The 22886-nt window shown below is 41.8% G+C and overlaps 1 pseudogene; it reads left to right on the top strand.

Moving 5' to 3' along the window:
• Positions 1–15789: 15789 nt before the first annotated feature.
• LOC114704961 lies at positions 15790–16777 on the top strand (annotated as a pseudogene).
• Positions 16778–22886: the final 6109 nt, after the last annotated feature.

Raw genomic sequence — 22886 nt, 5'->3', positions numbered from 1 at the left:
GACCCAATCTAGTGTTGGTGTGGCCCCAGAGTTTGGTTTATGTCTTTCCTCAGGACAATGAGGTTCCTCTTTGGATTCCTGAACACTGAATGCGCCCTGTGGCTTCTGCTGAAGCCCCACATGACAGAGACCTAATGGGTCATCATGAAAAAATCTAAACTTCTGATACCAATGGAGATTGAGAGCCCAATATGGCCAGCTTTGGCAAGCATTAATGTAAGCCTAGGAACTGTAGCCATGAGATTGGATTCTCCAGAAATGCTGCTAGTCAAAGTCATGCTCGGATCAAGAAAAATGGGCCTTGGCGGTTCGTGTTCCTGGAGTTGTATCCATGCCAGTGGATGTCCACACAATCCAGAAGAGAATCTGACATTGCTGCTGCCGCTGTTGCTGTTATGACAATGGCGCACACCACTGCTACTGTTTCTGGGATTACCATTTCATAATTGCTTACTATAGCTAGCACAGTGGAGACCCTGGCAACAAAAGTAGCTACTACAGTTAGTTAATCTTTCATTCTACTGGGCATGATAAAGTTAATTCAGTAATTATATACATCTTGATTGTCTTAGAGAATTATAAATTTATAAACTCAAGTTCCAGTTACTTTTGGGATACTATCCCTACCGGCTATGGGTGACATAGGACCTCTGTTGGTCTTTTCTGTATCGAACACACTGATTGCAAGCCCATTGTCACTTTGAGATCTTTGGCAGCAATTAACCATGCTGCTCACACATGATTGAGCCAGTATGATAATGAGTATTCAGAGATGGGTAATGCCTGGGGGGCACTCACCAACCTAAGACAGAGGACCTGTGTGGCCCGGGCAGGCATCTCCATGATGGGTAAGGTGACCTGCTCTCGTCCCACGCAACCCAATTCAGCAGCTCATTTTTTAATAAAAGGGGGACCTGCAGGGGTCTGACCCCTGTTTTGGGTAACTGTTGCCTTGCTTGCAGACCTTGACTTGATATCCTCCCAATGCTAATTCCTTGCCAGGTCCCACCCTCCTGAATGGCTAAGGAAAGTTCCTTGTCTGTGTATCCTGAATAATGGGCATTAACAGCTTAGATGCAACATTGTAAAACATCAGTAGCGAACTTCAGCCTTCTGGCATCCTTCCATTGTGCTGTAAGCCTATAATTAAGACCTCCTACTCCTTCAAGAAATGACATTCAACATTTAAAATTATATATATATTTGAATGAATACTGGGAATGTAATCTATGAATACCACAAATGTGATTAATATCATGAGTGTAATTTAAAAAGTAAATTTAAAAAACATATATATTTTAGTGGATGAAAATTCTTCTGTGTAAGTAGAGCTTTTCATTGGGACCAACGTTCAGCTCTGTCTACCAGCTGGCTCCCAAGTAACCACAGAGATTTATTATTAATTATAAATGCTTGGCATATAACTTAGGCTTGTTACTAAGTAGCTCTTACATATTAAATTAACCCATGTTCTTATCTATGTTTTATCATGAGGCTCAGTACCTTATCCCAGCATGGATCTCCTGTTACCTCTTCATCTCCATGAGACTCCTGAGACTCCTGGGACTCTTCTCTTTCTCTTCTCAGAATCCTCTCTCCCCCAAAATCCAGCCTAGATTTTGGCCATCAGCTCTTTATTAGGCAATGAGATTAATAAATATTCATAGTATTAAAAAGATTGTTCCATAACTCCTCTGTTTCATTTTATCATTCTTTTTTCCCATCTGTACCCATACTTAACTGAGCACCCAATTACTGGGTCTCAAAGCTGGCATAATCAAATGTCAGTGTGTACCCACAGATATCTCTAGTAGTCCACAAAGGCACAAGTAGCTTACACAAGCAAATGGCTCTTGTGGCTTACTGTGGCTACATCCTTTCCACAGCCTGAGTCAGTGGTTCCCAAGGGCAGTTCTCTAAGTTGTATTGAGGAAGAGGAAAAAGCTCATGCTATGGTTGTGTGTACAGGGCAGTCAAACCTGAAATTGGACAGCAGAGCACTGTCTGCTGTTTTTGGGATATGCTAAAAACAGTGGTGAGGAGAAACCAATCCAGGGAAGAGAACACTGTGCAGGACATTTGGTTATCCCTTTGGCTTAGAAGGAGAAATGTCTTCTAGTTAAGAGTCTAAATTCGTGAATGCATTGTGGCCCATGGGTTGGTTACATGGTTGTGAACACCCGTGGAATAGAATTATAAAATTGGAGAGAATAAGTGTGGAGAGATCTGTGGATAACCTTAGGAATTGGAAAAAATGTGAAGATGTTTTTGTCCCATGTGAATTCTCATAAAAAGTGTCATCAAAAGGACAGGCTATGAAGAAGTGAGTGGATGGGATGGCTTCTCTGAAGACACCCTGTCAACCCTTTCCTGGCCATCCTCTCCCTGATTATCATGGTCATCTTTACTTCCTTCTCTGGATATAAAACCAGAAAACCATGTGAACTACTCATTTTACCAAATGATCCATTTCTCACATGGTCCATTAATGAAGCACTGCCTATAGGGGGGCCAATTAAGGAGTCCTTGTATGTAAGAACTGTGGATCTGCTTCTCCTTCCTCCAAACTTGTCCTTTTCACCTTTAGGCCTATGGGTTCACCTGGTGTAGACTGAAACCTCTAAACTTTGACTGTGGATGTAACCAACCGTCTTATTAAATAAGAAACACAGAACCAATGTAAGAGAGAAAGCCAAGAGGTCAGAGCTCAGAGCTAAAATCTCACCCTTCTTCCTGCGGTGGTCCTAGCTTCCTGAAAGAGACCTATTTCCTGTGTGTAAGTCTTTTCATAGTCTTTTGTTCTGCCTTCTCAATGGTTGAAAATCCAAACACGTGACTGCCTCGTCGCTGTCTGTATGTACAGCCCCCCAGGTCTTAAAGGCATATGTCTCCAATGCTGGCTGTATCCCTGAACACACAGAGATCTACCTAGCTCTTCTACCAAGTGCTGGGATTAAAGGTTTGTCCACCACCGCCACACCCTTGCCATGGCTCTAATAGCTCTGAGCCCCGGGCAACTTTATTTATTAACATACAATCAAAATCACATTTCAGTACAATTAGAATACCACCGCATTTCCTCTTTTCTATTTTAGTAAAACGGATAAAAGCAAAAGATTATAACTAACATAAGAAAAACTATATATAAAAGTACAATAACTATATATAATATATACAAGTAATAAATACCTAAACAATTTCTAGTCCATTTGCATTGGACAAATCAGAGAAAATAATTCCATTATCTATTCTATTTTTGTAAATCCAAGATGTATGTAATTCACTTTCTATCCTAATTAATTTTCAACTATAACTAACTAATCTTCAACTCCCTCAGAGATCCAAGAAGGAAATAATATTAGCTAACAAAAATAAAAACAGGAAGTGCATGCAAGCAACTTCCAAAAAATTTGTGAGTTGACAGAAACAGCCAGCTGCCTGGACAGTCACCTGAGATTTCTCCGCAGTGTTGGGGCATCATCTTCAGCCTATAGGCTTAGTGTATCTGACAGACTCATTTGTGAAGTAGGATGTACACAAGGTCAACAGTTCAACCTCACATTGTGTGAGAGCAGTCCACGTACCAGAAACACCTGAATTCCAATAGCGTCATGTCATGATTCAGTATTTTACATCGGTATAGATTTTAGTTTATATTTAAAATGTTTTACATTGGTATAAATTTTAGTTTATTGATACAAACTTGAAGTTAATTTTGTTATACTGTATATATTTCTATTCTTGTTTGAGGTATTATGTTTATGTAACTCATTTAAAATTGCAATGGATAATTAAGAAATAGATTAATAATTAGTCATCTATGATAATCATATTTATTGCCATGTTAGTTAAGTCTTCTAGGTATACATAGATATATTTCAGATAGATAGGTAGTCTTTAAACACTTCAAAGACCTACAGAATATGGCATTTAAAATGTTTAAAAAATTTAGACATTCTGGACAGTGAGACATGTCTGCTCCTGAGAGCACTGAATTTACTTCGGGGAGGAGGATGGGCATCGAAGAAACTCCATATGGAGTTTATCTTTACCTTGGCAAAAATAGCCATTTGTGCAAGAAACAGTTCTTGCCTGGACTGCTTGATCAACTGGACATGAAGGACCCATAGGAAGGTGACTACTGAACTTTGCTTGATAAAATGGTCCTTCAGGTTCCTGCTTCACAGAGGAAACTGCCAGACATTCTACAGGACACAGAAAAAAGTAAATGAGAGACTCTAGGCCTGTGGGCTGAAGACAAATGCCCCAACTTTACAAGAGAACTTTGGATAACTGTCCAGGCTGTCAGCTGTCTCTTTCTACCCTGCAAGACTCCCGAAAGTTGCTTGCATCCTTCTCCCATTTCTCAGGTAGTAATATATCTTTCTGAGGTCTTTGATGTAGTTAAAGACAAGATACTTACAATTTTCCTTAGTTATGATAAAAGATAAGTTAGATATAAAACCTTAAACTCACAAATATAAGATAGATAGGATATCTTCTTTAATATTGTAACTGTAATTCTTGCTTCATAATTGTTTTGTTATATGTAATTTTACCATGTTAAAGTTAAAACCTTCCTTTAAAAAAAAGAAGAAGAAGAAGAAAAGGGGAAGTGCTGTGGATATTGCTCTATATAAATAAAACACTGATGGCCAGTGACCAGGCAGGAAGTATAGGCGGGACAAGGAGAGAGGAGAATTGGGGAAACAGGAAGGGGAGGGAGACACTGCAGCCACCGCCAGGAAAAGCAACATGTAAAGACGCTGGTAAGCCACAAGCAATGTGGCAGGGTATAGATTTATAGAAATGGGTTAATTTAAGATATAAGAACAGTTAGCAAGAAGCCTGCCACGGCCATACAGTTTATAAGTAATATAGGCGTCTGAGTGATTATTTTATATGTGGATTGTGGGACTGCAGGGCTTGGTGGAACCTGGAGAGAAGCCCTCCAGCAACATTTGACTTTCCCTTCATGTTGACCTCTGGGATGGTCCCATGACAACCATGGAGTAGACCCAGCTCTGAAGAGCAGGAGTGGTTTTTCAGACCACAGGTACTGTCATTAGCTTGAACTCAAACAATAAAGCATGTTATAGACATGGCAGATCAGCCTCACTCAAAAGGTTTGTGGTCAGGCCCTGGAGTTGGTTCTACCATTCACTAGATGGGTGATCATTGCCAAATCACTAAGATTTTTTTGGGTCATTGTACATTATCTAGGCAACGGACCTGGAGGGCTATGATTGAAAAACATCTTGGTACTGCAGTCTCTTAGGGCAGCAATGAGGCTCTGTTAAGTCTGCTTATCATTTTAGTCTTCACCTAAAAGGTGTAACAGCCTCCCTGCCACTAGGTTTTTTGTTCTTTGTTTTCACTTCTCTCTCTCTCTCTCTCTCTCTCTCTCTCTCTCTCTCTCTCTCTCCTCTCCAGATATCAAATATGCTTTCTGCGGGACTTAGGGATTTTTCAACTTTTCCACTTTTCCAGATTCTGTCCCCATCCTGTGACTGCTTTTTGCCATGTTACTGACATCCATATCTAACTTGTGTGTGTGTGTGTGTGTTTGTGTGTGTATCTCCCTTGATCTCCTCCCTATGAATCTATAATAAAAAATCCAAGACTAAACCCAACAGAGAAAGGTGGCTGTTTCAATACTTGACACTCAATGGGTTCTTTCTGCTCCTCTCTGAACTTGTCTCCTCGTCTATCCTGGTGGAGAAGAACCTCTGCCTGGACTCCACTGCCTCTCCAGAGCTGATGAGGACCAAGAGCAGGAGTTGGAAGAGTTGGGGTCAGAGCTGTGGGACAAGGCTGAGTACCGGCACTGCAGGGGTCAGGGCTGTGTCAAGTGCTTCTGATTGGTGTTGATGGCCAATTACTAAGGTGCAAGTCCACCCATCATGGCAGTGTCATGGTGGCAACACAGGCCTCTGAACAGCGGTTGAGATCACGTGTCATTGCTCATTGTTTCCAGCAGCAAAGGCGCCACAGTGAACAACTGCTGGAGCACAGGGCACAGGACAATGCAGGTGCTCACCAGGCTGTGCAGAGTTCAGAGTGTGCTGCTTCACTGTTATTAGTGCCGTGACTCAAACTCTAGCCTCGAGCATTCTATTTACTCGGGTGCTATACAGCTGAGCCACATTCCTAGACACTCTGCCCTTGTTTCCTATACAATTTAATTAGTTGTCATTTTAAAGTTAATTTTTACTGTTGGCTGTGTTTAATGAGCAGATCACGGACTCCAACCCCTTATCATCAATCACTTTCTGCAGGAAGACTTTATAGTCCTGTCTTCTCCTTTGAATCATTAGGAAACTAAGACATAGACAGAAGGAAGGGGATGAAGATTCGAGATCATGGAACACTGGCCAGAACTTGTGTCAGGGTGCTGACATCATCACATTTATCCTCTAGCCAGCCTAGAAGGGAAGATTTACTATTGGAATTCTACAGAAGAGGCAACTGAGGCAGAAAAACAGCAAGTTCAAGAGAGCATGCTCCAGAGCTTGATATTTGGACCCAAAGTCTAATATGTATCTAAGAGACCTGAGCCCCTCAGAGAGTTTTCTTACTCCACTGTCCTGGGATGTCACTGCTGACTTCCATGTTGGTATGTAATGCTTGACAATTTTATGTGTATCAACATTTTGCTTATACATATATATCTATGTACAATACATGCATGCCTTGTCCCTGGGGAGGCCAGCAGAGGTCACCAGATCCTCTAGAACTGGAGATAGAGATGGTTGTGAGCTTCCATGGTAGGTGCTGGGAACCAAGTTGGGTGATCTGCAAGAGAAGCAAACCCACTTTTGCTCACAGCCGCCTACAAGTCCCCATCATTGTTGACTCTTCCTTAGCTCCAGAGTGTCTGGGTAACGGTTGCAACTCTTTCTCTGTCCTGCCAGCCAGCTCCCACGTCACGGCTCTGAGGCTCTTTATTAATGATGAAAGCTTGTCCAATACCTAGTCTTAGGCTTGTTCCTATCTAGCTCTTATACCTTAAATTAACCCATGTCTTTTCACCTACGTCATGCCAAGTGAGTCTTGGCTGTTACATCCCCTACCGCATGTTTTGCTTATTCTCTACTTCTTGGCATCGCCATCCTTCTTCCTAGTGCCCTCTCTGCCCTGAAAATCCTATCTAGATATGGCCATTCAGATTTTCATTACCTCAGTCTGAGTGACACATCTTCACAGTGTACAATAAGATTACTCCACAAGACCTAACATGTTCAGGTGTTATACTATAGTGAAGGGAGGACTGAGATCTAACCCCAGGTGGTTGAGGAATGAAGAGGAGTGTGAACTCAAACATGGTCTCATGAGTGTCAGGGCTCAGAGTTTGGGCAGTAAAGGAGGAATCAGAATGAGAACTCAAGTCCCTGACCTGTGTCTCAGGTGTCCAAGTCCCACCTACTCTTCTCTGAGCTGCTCCTATTCCCCAATTAGTCTAGAGAAGGGAACAGGTCACCACTCCTCCTCCTGTGGGTTGTTTCCTCCTGCTCTGCCCCCAAGAGTCTCACTGAAGTGCTCTTGTTGACATCATCCAAGGATCATTTTAGCATCCCTGCTGGGAACAGAAATGGTCCTTTCCCAGCTCTCCTGGGGAGGCTCAGAGAGGAGGCAGGGCCATAAAACCTCAGCCTTTGTTCCCAATGGGAAGAGGTGAAGATGTCTGAGCTGGCCTTTGTTAAGCAGGGTTTTATAGGTGCCATCTTCTGGAGTCAGGGCTGGCCTACTTGCAGAAGAAACAAGATATTCAGTCCCTCAAACTCTACAGCACCTTGGAATTTTTCTGGAGATTAAGTTGCCTAGAATCCCAACTCCCTGGACTCAATTGCTTTATGGGACTTCCTCATAATAGCCACTCAGTGACACATTCCCTGGATTTACAGGTAGGAAGATGGTCACTGGTGTTTGGCTTGTAGGAGAAGTTCAGCAAAAGGGTCTAGAGGTAATAATTAGTCAAGTGCTCCATCTCAGGTCCTCTGTGTTACATCTCAGACTCCACGGATCTCTTCCCTCATCGCCTGCTCTTTTTTCTTCTCTTCTCAACGCCTTTTCCCTTTCTCTATTTATTAATTTAATCAATATTTATGGAAAGTTTGTTTCTTTCTAACATGTTTAAAAATAAAGGATATGGGGTCCTGAGCTGAAAAGTCTCAAGTGAAGCAAAAATCCATATCCCTGAGAGAGCAGTTAATGTCTTTGAAGGAGTCTTCCCACCCCACGGAGACACAGCTTGATTCACTTTCTGGGCAGAGCAATCATGGTTTTGTCTTTTATTTTTTCCTATGGGGGGTGTAATTCTATTGTAGCCTAGTTTGGCTTTAAACTCACTATATAGTTGAGTATTTCCTTGGACTCCTCATCCTCAACCTTCCAGATGCTGGCTTCCCAGGTTGGGACTCCCATGTGTAGCCTTTTCTGGTTTGGAACTCAATCCTGATGTTTTGTTTGTGATGTTGGGCTCACAGACTTGGGCAAGCAGGCCTGGTGGGACACTGTAAGCAAAGTCAGAGACCACTGGGCTGGGAGAAATGACAGGCTGTGGTGATTAAATGGTGTGCCAATGCTGTAGAAATCACCCCTAAATCCTCTCTCCTTGCATCCTTCTACTTTCGGTACATCTCAGTGCCTCCCACATTCAGACAGGAGGGGGAAATCTCACCAGGAGAGCTGGTCTGTGGCTAGTCATCCAGCTCTGTCCTAGGAGGGCTCTGACCTGTGCTGGGTCTCAATAAGCTCAACTAGATGGACAATGTGTAGACTTTGCCTTCCTCTCCTCTCCACTTCAGAGCCTGTGTGCTAGAAGCAGAGAAGGTGAGTGAGAGCCCGGCTCTGAGGACACACCTCTAAACCCACACTTCTCCCATGCTGAGCTTTCAATCTGAAACAATCCTCCCTCTCCAGGCCTTAGGTGCTCACCTGTAACACACAGGTAAGAATACTTCCTTCAGTAAACTATTGTAATGTTAAACTAAAGTTAGTGCAACAATAGCTTTAATGTTCAACTGAGCCAATATTAGTTCTTTTTTTATTATTACAAAGGTTAGAAAGTCGCCCATACAGCCATAGTCCTTCAGAGATAATTCTTCTTTAGTTGTGTGGGGTTTCAGTTAACAAGAGCGGGAAAAAAAGGGTTTGCCCAAGTATTTTTGGTATCAAAATTGATAACAGACCCTCCTAGGATTCTTCAGATTTCAGCCAGTCAGTGAACAAAAAATGCAGGGTGTATCCTACAAGTGCTAGGGAGGGAGGTTGTAGCAGAACAGGGAAGGCTTCCTGGTCTATCTGAGTCCTGCTGTGAACACCATTGGGCACCACAGTGAGCATGGTGGTCCCACTCCATGATGAGAAGCTAAGAATATCCTAATATGAGAGAGGCAGCGTCATGCAGAATCCTGGGAGTAAGCATGGGAATTTTGTTCATAGAGAGAGGAGATGGAAGAGACAGCTGTGTGCTGAGGCTGAGTCTCCACAGAGCAGGAGGTTTAGGAATGGCCTGTGAACCGGCCTCAAATGACAGGGTTTGGGAGCTCTTAGAAGGCTTTCAGCAGGGACCAGTAGGAACAATATGAAGACTTTGAAAAAACTACTACAGGGCTCACATGAAGAACATGTTGGGGAAGACAAATGCCAAGCACTGAGAAAGGGAAGTGGACACAAAGTCCTGCCCCTAAACAAGAACTTATTTCCAATTGATCCCGATCAGGAAAGGGAAAAACAGTTTTCTTCAATGGAGTGTCACTGTACATATCAGGTACATTCTATGGCTGGCCACATGCTTGGGAGCAGTTGGCCAACAGGAGACTTTCTCCATGGATTTGGTTTTGGTTTGGTATTTTTTTGTTTGTTTGATTTCTTTCTCTTAGGTTTGTTGTTGTAGTTGTTTCTGTAGCTTGTTTTGCTTTGTTTTGTCTTGAAAGAAAGTGTGGGAGGGAAAAGAGCATGAGATTGAGTGGAGAGGGTCTGGGAGAAGTTGGGGAAAGGAGAGACATGCTCAACTTATATTACATGAAAATAATTTTTTAAAATTAAAGAAAAAGAAAAGACTGTATTGATGAGTAAAACAGAGGCAAAGGGTAGGTTGTAGCCCACAGTCAGGACAAATCTTTGTCACCCGCCAGTCCCACAGCCACTCAGACCCAACCAAGTAAACACAGAGACTTCTATTAGTTACAAACTGTATGGCTGTGGCAGGCTTCTTGCTAACTGTTCTTATAGCTTAAATTAATCCATTCCCACAAAACCATACCCTGCCTTGTGGCTTGTGGCTTACCAGCATCTTTTCATGCTGTTTGTCAGGGTGATGGCTGGCAGTGACTCCTTCTGCCTTCCTGTTCTTTAATTTCTCCTTTCTGTTAGTCCTGCCTATACTTCCTGCCTAGCCACGGCCAGTCAGGTTTTATTTATTGACAAATCAGAGCAACTTGACATACAGACCATCCCACAGCACAGCCAAATACAGATCATCTCAGACACCTGCACTCAGGCCTTGGTCCTAATCATCCTCTATTCGGACCTGCTGGGTAAAGGTACAAGGATCCAAGAACAGGCTCCCACAGGACATACAGAACATCCCACAGCACTCCCCCGCCTTTTTTTTTTTTTTTTTCAAAAAAATAGGTTTTATCCTTAACAAAGTAAAATTACATATAACTTGGGAATTTGGGTGTAGGTTTTCTTACTACTCCCTGCTGGAGGGGGTGCTGTATCTTATGGGGATACAAAGAAAATTTTAGAATTATGGAATAGTCCATGAGGTGTATTGTCTGAGCCAGTTGCCTTCAGTCCGTTCTGGGTGTTGGATCATCTGGGCCATGGTGTCATCGGAGACCTTTCAGGGGGTCTTGGCTGGTCAAACCTGATGTATCTTAATCTGGAACAAATCCATAGCCTCTTGCTTTCTGTGAAAACAAAAGCAGAGTCTCCTTTCCAAAGTAACACATCCTTATATCCAAATTTTGAATTCAAGGAATCTTTAATATATACATATTGGTTTAACTCAACATCTTTTACGATCAAATGTTTTTCTGCAGTTAAAAATCTCAAAGACAATATAATCCAGACTCTCTGTGTGATATCCATCTTTACATGGCTTATATTTTTATGTTACTTTTACTTTCTCTATAAAGACTTTATTTTTTTAAAACTTTCTATTTCTTTATATAACTGTCTATGTTCCTTTTCCTCTCTCTTTCAAGCCTATGTACATTTTTACACACATTGTAAAGCATTTAAAGTCTTATTCCATCTGAATCTGTCTTATTGTGAATCTATTGCTTTAAACTGTGGCATTTGTAAGCCTAAACAGCACTATGGCTCCTGGCTCCGCCCACCTCAGCTTCCCAACATGGCGGTGGTAGTTTACTGCCAGCTCTGGCAGATAGTGTGGATCTATGCTTTTATCCAAGCAGCCCAGAATCCTCTTTTTTTTTTTTTTTTTTTTTTTTTTTGTACTAGCAAAGGCTAAATCCACCATGCAGCTTAATGTGCCACTTGCAGGGCCTCTTTCCCACCATAAGGCAGATCGAGCGCACACGCTAGGAACGCAACAGTTGCTCAAACCTGCAACTGCCACTCATTTGAAAGAGACAGTTAGGAAGCTGTTTTTAGCTCCGTTTTAGAATCTTTTCTCAGGTTTTAGGTGGAAACTCTCGCCAACACGTTGAGTGCCAAATGTAGATGTAACCAACCATCTTATTAAATAATAAACACAGAACCTATGTAAAAGAGAAAGCCAAGAGGTCAGAGCTCAGAGCTAAAATCTTACCCTTCCTCCTGTGGTGCTCCTACCTCTCTGAAAGAGACCTACTTCCTGTGTGTTTGTCTTTAGATAGTCTTTCTGTTCTGCCTTCTCATTGGTTGTAAACCCAAACACGTGACTGCCTCGTCACTGCCTGTAAGTACAGCCATCCAGGTCTTAAAGGCGTATGTCTCCAATGCTGGCTGTATCCGTGAACACACAGAGACTTACCTAGCTCTGCATACCAAGTGCTGGGATTAAAGGCATGCGCCACCACCGCCTTGCTCTTGCTATGGCTCTAATAGCTCTGACCCCAAGCAACGTTATTATCATACAATTAAAATCACATTTCAGTACAAATAAAATACCACCATAGTCAGTGGAGATGCTGATGCAGAACTGCTGGCAGAGATGATGGGCTCCTGACCTGGGCTGAAAGGAAGGACATCGGTGAGGGTCATGAGCAGTAGAGTGGTCAGGCGAGGGAATGACAACAGGGGAAGAGAAGACTGAGGATGTCTAGAAGTCTCTTTCATATTTCTACTGCCATGAAAAGCAATTCCCACCTTAACCATTGTCTTGCTGGTTAGCATATGAGTGGTGCCTTATTTCGGACTTTTGTGAATAGTGGTTGGAAATTTCATCTACATGTCTTTACCTGAGCATGTGTTTCTATGTGCCTTTGTGTTTTAAACATTGTTTCAGAACTGTAGTTAACATATGTATTGAGGGGCAATGCATTAAGTGTGTTCAACGTTAGGAAACACAGCCAGGCACACACTAAGGGGATCATTTTAATTTACTCTCCCATCGGATCCAGTTACTCTTGTCAACACTAGATATCTGTGACTGTGGCCATGCTGGTAGGTGTGTGGTGATGTGAGATGGAGAACAGGCGGGTGGGCATTGGCACTGTGGTGTTCTTCTGCAATATCCAGATGAGTAATGGTGCTGAGGACCTGAGCCTCATCAGTGCTCACTAGACAGCTGCCTTGTGAAATGCCCTTTAAATATTGTTCACTGTTCCATTGGAGCATCTGTTGTTATGTTTGTGCTTTTCTAATCCTTTGTATAAATATTTTGAGTACTCACTTTGCTTATGCTAGATTATTATTTTTCCCTCCATGGAAAGTGCTCTTTTAAAGAAGTCTTACCTTTGTTTCCCTTAAAATGATTGATATATTTATCAATTTGATTTCAAAAATTGGTTGCTTTAGATTAAACTCAAGTCCTAAGTACACCCAGAATTGATCATCTGTGTGCAGAGGGAGGTAGGAGTAAACAGGGAAGAAATGATTTTGCTGCTCCCTTTTCCACATAGTTCATCAGCCTTCCCTGGGAAGACTCCAGTGTCTCCAGTGCATTGCACATGTGAACCTCTGTCATTACTGTTAGTTATTTAGCGGCACTCTTACCCTGCGAGGAAATGTCATGAAACACGACAGAATTCAACCAAGAGTTTTATTAAGATAGGAAAGAGAGACAGACGTGACAGGCCTGTGAAAAGACATGGGAATAAAGATGGAGTTGGAAACATGGCGCAGGCTTATAAAGGCTGGCCACACCTTCGCACACAGGCCCATGTGGCTATTCCACACATGCGCGTAGATCACATGGTTGGGCTATGTGCTTTATACAACCACGCAAAGCCATGGGGTCCTGGTCCTGCGAAATGTTTTGACCTGGAAAAGGCTAGGCTGAAGTCACTAGGTCCACTGGTTATGTGCAAACATGAACAACCATGGGTGCTGTTGTGAATCCCTATCATCCCGGAATCTTGTTTGTTTGTTTGTTTGTTTTAAATCGCAGATGAGTGGGGATAGGGTGTTGGTTCTCTCAAACACTGCTTCTGGCTGAATGATGGGTGTTGGTTGGCTCTTGGGGAAAAGGGGAAAATGGTTTCTGAAGTCCTGGGATGATGATGGGAGTCCTGGAATGAAGTTCTGCAGGCCCCTTGTTCTGCAGCTGTCCATCCTTTGTGGTGTGGCTGGGAGCCTCTTGTCTGACAAGATACTGGTAACAGAGAAAAAGCTTAGAGAAAAAAGAATCATTATTACTTTTCTTTGGAGTTGACATTTATCTGAGGTAGATCTGGCCTTAGTACTCTACTTAATTTTTACCTGAGACAAGCCTTATTAGAGGTAGTTTATTTAAGACACCTGTTCCCTTCATTAGTTTAGCATTTAGGAAATGCATGTGATCAGTTGCTGAGTATTGAACAATGATAGACTGTTATATTACATTTTTTCTTACCACCTGGATATCTCTGATCGTCCTTTTGCCCCCAGCTCTGTGTGGCCCTAGTTGGGAAAAGAAGGGGTGATACCTTATTCCTCTGGAATTGGTGAGAAGGGAGTGGTTCCTGAGGTCCTCTGGAGCTTGAGAGTACAAGGCCCTGCTTGTTTTACTGTATATGAAGAGAGATTTTCCTGGGATGGAGGTGAGAGAAAAGGTTTTAGATGAGACAGGTGGACCCAGTTAGGAAAGCCCTTGAGTTTAGCAGCTATAGGAGTCACAAGAATAACCTTGAAGGGTCCCTGCCACTTAGGGGGAAGGGGTGAAGGGGGCTGGCCTGGAGGGAAGAGAAGAACCTGATCCCCATGTGGACTGGAGGTAGGCAATTATTGTCACATGGCTGAGGTAAGGAATAATCTGTAAAGCTCCATAGCATAGACCTTAGGTGACATAAAAGGGGCATTAACAGACTATCTAGAACAGTTGGAAGGTCAGATAAAAGACCTGGTGTTAGAACTGGCCTTCCATACATTAGTTCAAATGGAGAAATTGAAAGAGGCTTTTTAGGAAGAGCCCAGAACCTGAGAAGAGCTAGAGGCAATAATCTTACCCAGTCAAGGTGAAGTTCCTGTGACATCTTAGTAAGAATAGTTTTTAAAGACAGGTTGGTAGGATCCACTTTTCCTGAGGATTGAGGATGGTATGGGATATGAAAATGCCAAGGAATGTTAAGAGCCTTAGTTAGTGTCTGAGAAATCTGAGAGGTGAACTCCAGACCATTGTCAGACTGAAGGGAAGCAGGACCCCAAACCGAGGAATAATTTCTTGGAGAAGGAGGTCTGCAAAACATGCCAACCATGGGGGCTGTTGTGAATCCCTATCAATTTCTCATGGGACTGTATGTGTGAGGGCCTGTGTCTGAATGACATGTGTTCTCTCTTCATCTAATTCGTTCTCTCTCTCTCTCTCTCTCTCTCTCTCTCTCTCTCTTTTTGGTTTTTCGAGACAAGTTTTCTCTGTGTAGCTTTGCACCTTTCATAGATCTCGCTCTGTAGACTGGCCTCAAACTCAGGAAGATCTGCCTGCCTATGTCTCCCGAGTGCTGGGATTAAAGGCGTGCCCCACTACAGCCTGGCCTAATGTTTACTATATTTTGCATATGTTTGTCCTGTGTGTGTGTGTGTGTGTGTGTGTGTGTGTGTGTGTGTGTGTGTTCAGAGACTGATTGGGGATCCTTCCTCAATTGCTCTCACCTCATTCATTGAGACAGTTGGCCCCAGAGCTTCTCATTTCAGTTGGTGTAGCTGGGAGGCTCTTACTGTGAGGATCTCAACTCTCCCTTCCCAGGGATGGAATGAGAATGTGACACTGCATGCAACATGTCATGTGTTACATGGTGTTTCCAGGAGTTCTTTGAGAGGCTTTAGATATTCATCATAGTCCTGAGACATGGGTGTCATCAGCCTCATTTGATAGATGAAGAGACTGGGGTTCAGTAACTTGAGAAGTGTGCATGGAAACTGAAGAGTGTGCTCAGAACCCACACCCAGCCTTTCTTTTTTTTAATTAAAAAGTACTATTTTTTTTATTTTAGGTGTATGGGTTTTTGCCTACATACATGTTTGTGCACCATGTCTATCTCTTGCCTGTGGAGATGAGAGGAAAGGGTCAGATCCCCTGGAACTGGAGGCACAGGCAGCTCTGAACAAGCTGGTTCCCTGGAACAACAGTCAGTGCTACTAACTTTGGAACCATCTCACTAGCCTGTATCTGCCCTTTCTCCCTCTATAGCTGACATGTGTCAGGTGACACATAAATGAATGTGATTATCTTATAGGCCCCACCATGTGGATGATTCCAGAGCAGAACCAAAGCTGGGTTTCAGAGTTTATCCTGCTTGGCTTCTCCAGTGACCCCACAACCAACAGCATCCTCTTCATTTTGTTCCTTCTCATCTACCTATGCTCAGTCCTTGGCAATGGGCTCATCATCATGCTGATCTGCCTGGACACACAGCTGCACACTCCCATGTACTTCTTCCTCTGTATACTTGCCCTGTTGGATATGTGCTATGTCACCACCACCATGCCCCAGATGTTGGTGCATCTTGTTGCTCACTCTCAGACCATCTCCTTTGCTGGCTGCTGGCTACAGATGTATGTGTTTGGTTCTCTGGCTGCTACTGAAAGCACCTTGTTTGTTGTTATGGCTTATGACAGATATGTGGCCATTTGCTACCCACTGCGTTATACTGTAATCCTCAACTGGGGACTGTGCATACAGTTGGCAGCTGCGTCTTGTGTCTGTGGTTTTCTCTCTGTTTTGTTACATACTTTCTTCACCATGAGTCTGCCATATTGTGGGCCCAACAAGGTCAACCACTACTTCTGTGAGGGCCCTGCAGTGCGTAGCCTGGCTTGTTTGGATACCCACATCATTGAGATGGTGGACCAGCTCTTGAGTGTTTTTATGGGTATTATTCCAATTTCCCTCATTGTGGCCTCCTATGTTCATATTGCCATGGCAATTATGGAGATCAAGTCCACCCAGGGCCGCTGTAAGGCTTTTTCTACCTGTGTCTCCCACCTGACTGTGGTTACACTCTTCTATGTTCCATCTACTTACATCTACATTAGGCCCAACTCGAGCTACTCCCCTGAGCGAGACAAGCAGGTCTCACTCTTTTACAATGCCTTCACAGCCTTGCTCAACCCCGTGGTCTACAGTCTGAGAAACAAAGACATCAAGAGGGCATTTCTCAAGGTGATGGGCATGGTAGGGTAGATTAGTCACCCACAATCCAGGGGAAGTTGGAGTGATAATCCCTTTTTGGTAAAGGGACAACATCTTTATTTAATTAGCTATCCTATGCATTTGACCTTCATAGCACTTGATAACTAGGTAAATCCACTGTGAAACCAAGGTGGCTATCTTGATTGACAGGCTACACTAAGGTACAATTCCAAAAACCGCAGTAATCTTACTCGATCATTGCTGCAAAGAACCATTTTTTGCTCTATCTCAGCTGTAGCTTGGGAATGACCTTCTGAACTTTCACATCCATCCTGAAGTAGAAATTTTATCTCCAACATGATCACCCTAGAACAGAAGGAGAGGAACAGTGGACAAACTCACAATGACTCAGCTCCCAAGAGTGACCTGCTTCTCTGTCCACATGTTCTTTTGGCCAAAGCAAGTAGTATGGTCCAGCCTGACAGCAACAGGTGGAAAGTTTTTTGTCTAGACAGATGTAATACAAATTCTGTGTCCGTGGTCTGATATGTTGGCTGCTCTACTTAGAAGGCAGCAAGTAGTATTCATTATGTAGCCGGGGATATTTTTAGAAAATAACAGCATACCTATAAACAAACACAAAACATGCTAACTGTGGATAGCATGACAGTAGAGACAGCAGAAGGCTGAGACCTATATGCTAACACAGTGTGTGTTGTCATGACAGAAGTGAGTTGATAGATTGTGGAACAGCAGTAATATAACTCAGAGAACACACTTCACTCATGAATTCAGTGTGGTCTATGGGGAAAGATGATGACCTCATCTGTCAAAAGACCACTCTAGAATGAAGAAAGCTGGATTCTTCTCAGAGCCTTCCCAACTTTTCTCCTCACAGGCAGAAGCCAAGGGCATGTCCAACTGTTGACTATGACTACTGGCTCCTTTCTACCCTTTCCTGGTGGTGGGTATGGATTACCTCTCATCTTCAGAGTAGCTCTTACCTGACCAATCAGCAGATTCCTCTCTCATTTAGTACCTGAATTATTCTTTCCTAAGGGGGCCTCAGGCCCACCAGTTTTATTCTGGGGTCACATTTGTTGTATAGTTTATCCTCATTACTATTGTTTATATATATAGTTTTTTTAGAATTCTCCCATTTCCTAGACTATCAGGAACTGTTCACATTCCTGAAGACAGCCTTTAACTTTCAATCTTTCTTCATTCTCCTCTGCAGTGCTGTGATTACAGGATGGGACACCATACAGAGGAGAATTTTTGCTTTTTGATGATGTCCTTTGTGTTATAAAAGTTTTTACTTTGATATAATACAATTCATATAATTTAAAAAATATATAAAGATGGATTTTACTTAGGTAGCCCAATCACTTCTGGAACTTAATGCAGACCAGGCTGGCATCAAATGCAGCATCCTTCAATCTCTGACCTAGTAGTGCTAGAATTAAACATATACTTCACACCACCTGACCAAGCAATTTTGTCTCTTGTCATTTTGAAGTAGAACTAAAAAATTATTTCTTCATCCAATATCATGAAAATTTACTACCATGGTGTTTTTTTTTTAAAGTTACTTTTAGATTTTGATACTTTCTGAATGAATTATTTTGTATGATATATTGCAAGGGCCCATTTACATTCATTTTTATGTGGATATCTATGTATGCAGTCAGACTTCCTCTTCAGACTTTCTTGGACCGCCAGTCCTCAAACAATGACATGGAGCCTTATTATTGATTATGAAAGTTTGGCCTTTAGCTTAGGTTTGTTCCTAACTAGCTCTTATAGCTTAAATTAATTGATTCTATTAATGTAAACTCTGCCATGTGAGTTTTTTACCTCTCTTGCATTTGGTATGTTAGACTTGCTCAGCATCTTGCTGGCATCAACCTCATGAGCCTAGTTTCATCCCAAGTTCCTCTCTTTCCCCAAAAGTTCTGCCAATTCTCCCCTGACAAACTATGTACAATCAGCTCTTTATTAAGCCAATCAGAAGGCACCTTTTACATGAGGCGATCAAATATCCCACATTTCCCCCTATTTGTCTAAATGAAAAGGCAAGGGTGAACTCTAGCACAATAAAACTTTATACAATAAGAACAATTGTTAAATGAAATTACATTTACAATGTCCAGTCTGTTAGTATTTAGCAAATTCAGAGACATTATCTATCCTATCTTTTACCTAAACTACATTCTATCATAATGAATTACCTAAAAATATCTCTTTAGAACTTAAACAATTTTCTTAGAAAAACAACATGAGCTTTTAAGTCTCTCAACCTCATAAATTTGTACCCCTTTTGTAAGTTACTTTTTGGAATATAGTAACAAAGAAAACATAGGTATAACTACCTCGTAATAAAAAGGTGTAACTATCTAGCCTTCAACCCTCATCAGAGACCCAAGGGAGATAAAATTTTATCTGATAATCATAAAATGAAGAGCAAACAATATCTAACACTATAGAAATGACATGGACAACTGGCTGTGTGACGAGTCACCCAAGGTTCCTCTGCAACCTTGGGGAATCCATTTTTGGCCTATAGGCCTAGACTATCTGACAAACTTTTCTGTGAAGCAGGAAGTTTTGAAGGACTGTCCTGCCTTGTCTTGGCAAAGTTTGGTAGTCACATTCTTTTGTGTCCTGCTATCCAATTTGGACAGCATACTGTGAGCAGTTGAGGCAAGGAAAATTTCTTGCCGAGTGGCTAAATTTGCCACAATGAAAGCAAACTCCATATGGAGATTCTTCAATGCCCATTATCCTTTTTGAAGTAGATTGGTGCTGCCAGGAGCAGATATATCGCCTTGTTATAAAAAGCCTTATGCTATGAAAACATCTGAAATGCCAAATTAAGTAGGTCTTAGAAGTGTTTGAAGACCACCTACCTATCTAAAATATATCTCTGTTTGACCCTGAAAACATACCTAACATGACTCCAAGTTTGATTGTTATAGATGACTAACCACTAACCTGTATTTAATTAGTATCTTAAATAGTTTGTAATAACTTTCAAGGACTAGAACTATACATTACATTTTTTAATGAGCTGCATAGGCACAATACCTAAAACAATGGTAGAAACACACAGTATGCTAAAACATAATAACCTGAAATTTGTTTTAATATACAAAAATCTCTTAAATAAGAATAGAAACATATATGCAGTATATTCTAACTTTAAATTTACATCAATATACAAAAATCCATACCAATGTAAAATATCTGTGATTAATCGTTGCTTTCTAGTTTAAAAGTAGATTCAGAAATCCACCGTTTTATTCTACCATTCCTATGTCCCCCTTTTTTTTATCTTTTTAGAGGGAGATCCCTGAATCTAATTGTGGTTTTTTAGTTTTTATCCTAAACATGACCAACAATAACTGGCAACCAACTCCCCTAAACAATGATTAACATCCACAACCCATCAAACGACAAAAACTGTAGTTGGTTGTTTTTCTCTTTTCTTTTGGCTCTTTGTTTTTTGGTCTCTGAGGACCCTCTACCCAGCTTTCAAATAAATTCACAGAGTCTTGTTATTACTTATAAATGCCCAGCCTTAGCTTGGCTTATTTCTAGCCAATTATTCTTAACTTAAATTATCCCATCTACCTTTTGGCTCTGGGATTTTTCCTTTTCTTACTTCTGTACATCTTACTTTCACTCTTACTCCATGGCTGGCTGTGTGCCTGGGTGGTTGGCTCCCAGGCTTCCTCTCCTCCTTTTCTCTCTCCTTCTTTTCATATTCCAAGATTTCTTCTTCTATTTATCCTCTCTGTCTGCCAGCCCCATCTATTTCTCTCTCCTGCCTTGATATTGGCTATTCAGCTCTTTATTAGACCATCAGGTGTTTTAGACAGCCACAGTAACACAATTTCACAGAGTTAAACAAATGCAACATAAAAAAGTAACAACCTTTCTTGCAGGCTGCAAGAATATATCATAGAGATCCAGCTGTGTATTAAAGCTGAACTTTGACTGGCCAAGGGTCTGTCAAAAGCAATGCCATTTATTATGAATATTTGGTGTTACCCAGCCTTTAATATTTCAGCTGTCTTCTGCTATGAAATCCTTGTGTGCCCAGACCTATTGGTAAACAGTTCAGCTCCCCAGATCTGCTTAACCCACTAAGATACTAACTGCCCTACTGAGCTTAAGAGGCAAGCTGGCAGGAGACAAACCCTGTGCTAATGAAGCTCAGACCATTCCCTCTCTTGAGGAGGCCTAGTGGTTCTCTAGAGCATTTGGACTGAAAATAAAAGAGGTTTTTACATATCAAGGTGAGAGGTCAAACAACATTCCTGAAGAGGCAGGGAACAAGGGGACCAGGGAAAGAAAGGGCAGGCATTTTCTGTAGACAGAGAGAGAACAGCATGGGGAGAGAGAAGAGAGGATGACAGAGGTTCCACAGAGTATAAGCAGATCTTGAGTAGAGTGTTCTGAGTGCCAGGAGTAGAGAGTAGCAGAGATGGAGAAAGAGGATACAGAGGATGAAGATGAGGTTGAAAGCATAGGAGTTAGTCGTTAGCTGGACTATGAGCTAGGGAACTAGAAAGAACTGTAGTTATGGAGATAAGATTTCATCCCAGAGAAATAAAGTAGCTTGTAATGTCTAGAGTTTTTCCTGCCTCAAATGCCTGGAGAAACTATAGCTGAATTGATGTAATTTTGTCTTAGAGGAATAAAGTTAACAGACATAAGAATATAGTGTATGTAGATTGTTTTCCCTGATATTCCATGCTGGACATAGCAAAGCCCCCTTGGAACCTAGGTAATCAATAAACCTTAAAATACTATGTGTAGTGGGTAGCCATTCCAGCTTTGATCTGGAAATTCAAACCCCACTGAGGCTTCAGCAACTGTCACACCTACAAGGCAGGGCCAAGGGAAATGCCAGGACACCCGAGATCTAGGTGGGCCAGTGCAATCTTTGTTCCTGGACCCTAGACGGTGGAGGCTGACTGAGCAAAGCTCCAGAGAACACTGCTGGACTTCGATACACCTTCCCCAGACCCCACAACCTACCTTTTCCTTTTTTGTAAGTTACCCACTGAATAAATCTTCCTTTTAAATACGTGGAGTGGCCATAGTAATTTCACCAATATCAGCTCAGTTGGTAGAGCATGAGACTCTTAATCTCAGGGTCCTGGGTTCATCTCTAAAGACAAAAAGGTTGTAAGACAAAGCTTCGAGGAAATTTGGGACACCATGAAAAGTCCAAACCTAAGAATAATAGGGATAGAAGAAGGAGAAGAATACCAACTCAAACGCACAGAAAATATATTCAACAAAATCATAGAAGAAAACTTTCCTAACCTAAAGAAAGAAATACCTATGAAGATACAAGAAGCTTACAGAACACCGAATAGGCTGGATCCAAAAAAAGTCCCCTTGCCACATAATAATCAAAACACTAAACACACAGAACAAAGAAAAAATATTAAGAGCCACAAAGGAAAAAGACCAAGTAACATATAAAGGCAGACCCATCAGAATAACACCAGACTTCTCAATAGAGACTATGAAAGCTAGAAGGTCATGGACAAATCTTATGCAGACACTAAGAGACCACAGATGCCAACCCAGACTATTATACCCAGCAAAACTCCCAATCAATATAGGCAGAGTAAATAAAATATCCCAGGATAAAACCAGATTTAATCAATACTTGTCCACAAACCCAGCCCTACAAAAAGCACTAGAAGGGAAAATCCAACCAAAGAGGCTAAACATATTCATGAAAAATCAAGCAATAGATAATCACACACCAACATACACCAAGGAAGGACAACACAACACAACCACAAAAAATAACAGGAATTAACAATCACTGGTCATTAATATCCATCAATATCAATGGTCTCAACTCACCTATAAAAAGACACAGGCTAACAGAATGGATAAGAATACAGGACCCATCCATCTGCTGAATATAAGAAACACACTTTAACTTCAAAGACAGACACTACCTCCAAGTAAAGGGCTGGGAAAAGGCTTTCCAAGCAAATGGACCCAAGAAACAAGCTGGTGTAGATATCCTAATATCTAATGAAATAGACTTCAAACTAAAATCAATCAAAAGAGATCAGGATGGACATTACATATTCATCACCGGAAAAATCCACCAAGATGAAGTCTT

Source organism: Peromyscus leucopus, chromosome 2, assembly GCF_004664715.2.
Source record: "Peromyscus leucopus breed LL Stock chromosome 2, UCI_PerLeu_2.1, whole genome shotgun sequence".
NCBI lineage: Eukaryota > Metazoa > Chordata > Mammalia > Rodentia > Cricetidae > Peromyscus > Peromyscus leucopus.
This window is presented reverse-complemented; position numbering and strand designations above follow the sequence as displayed.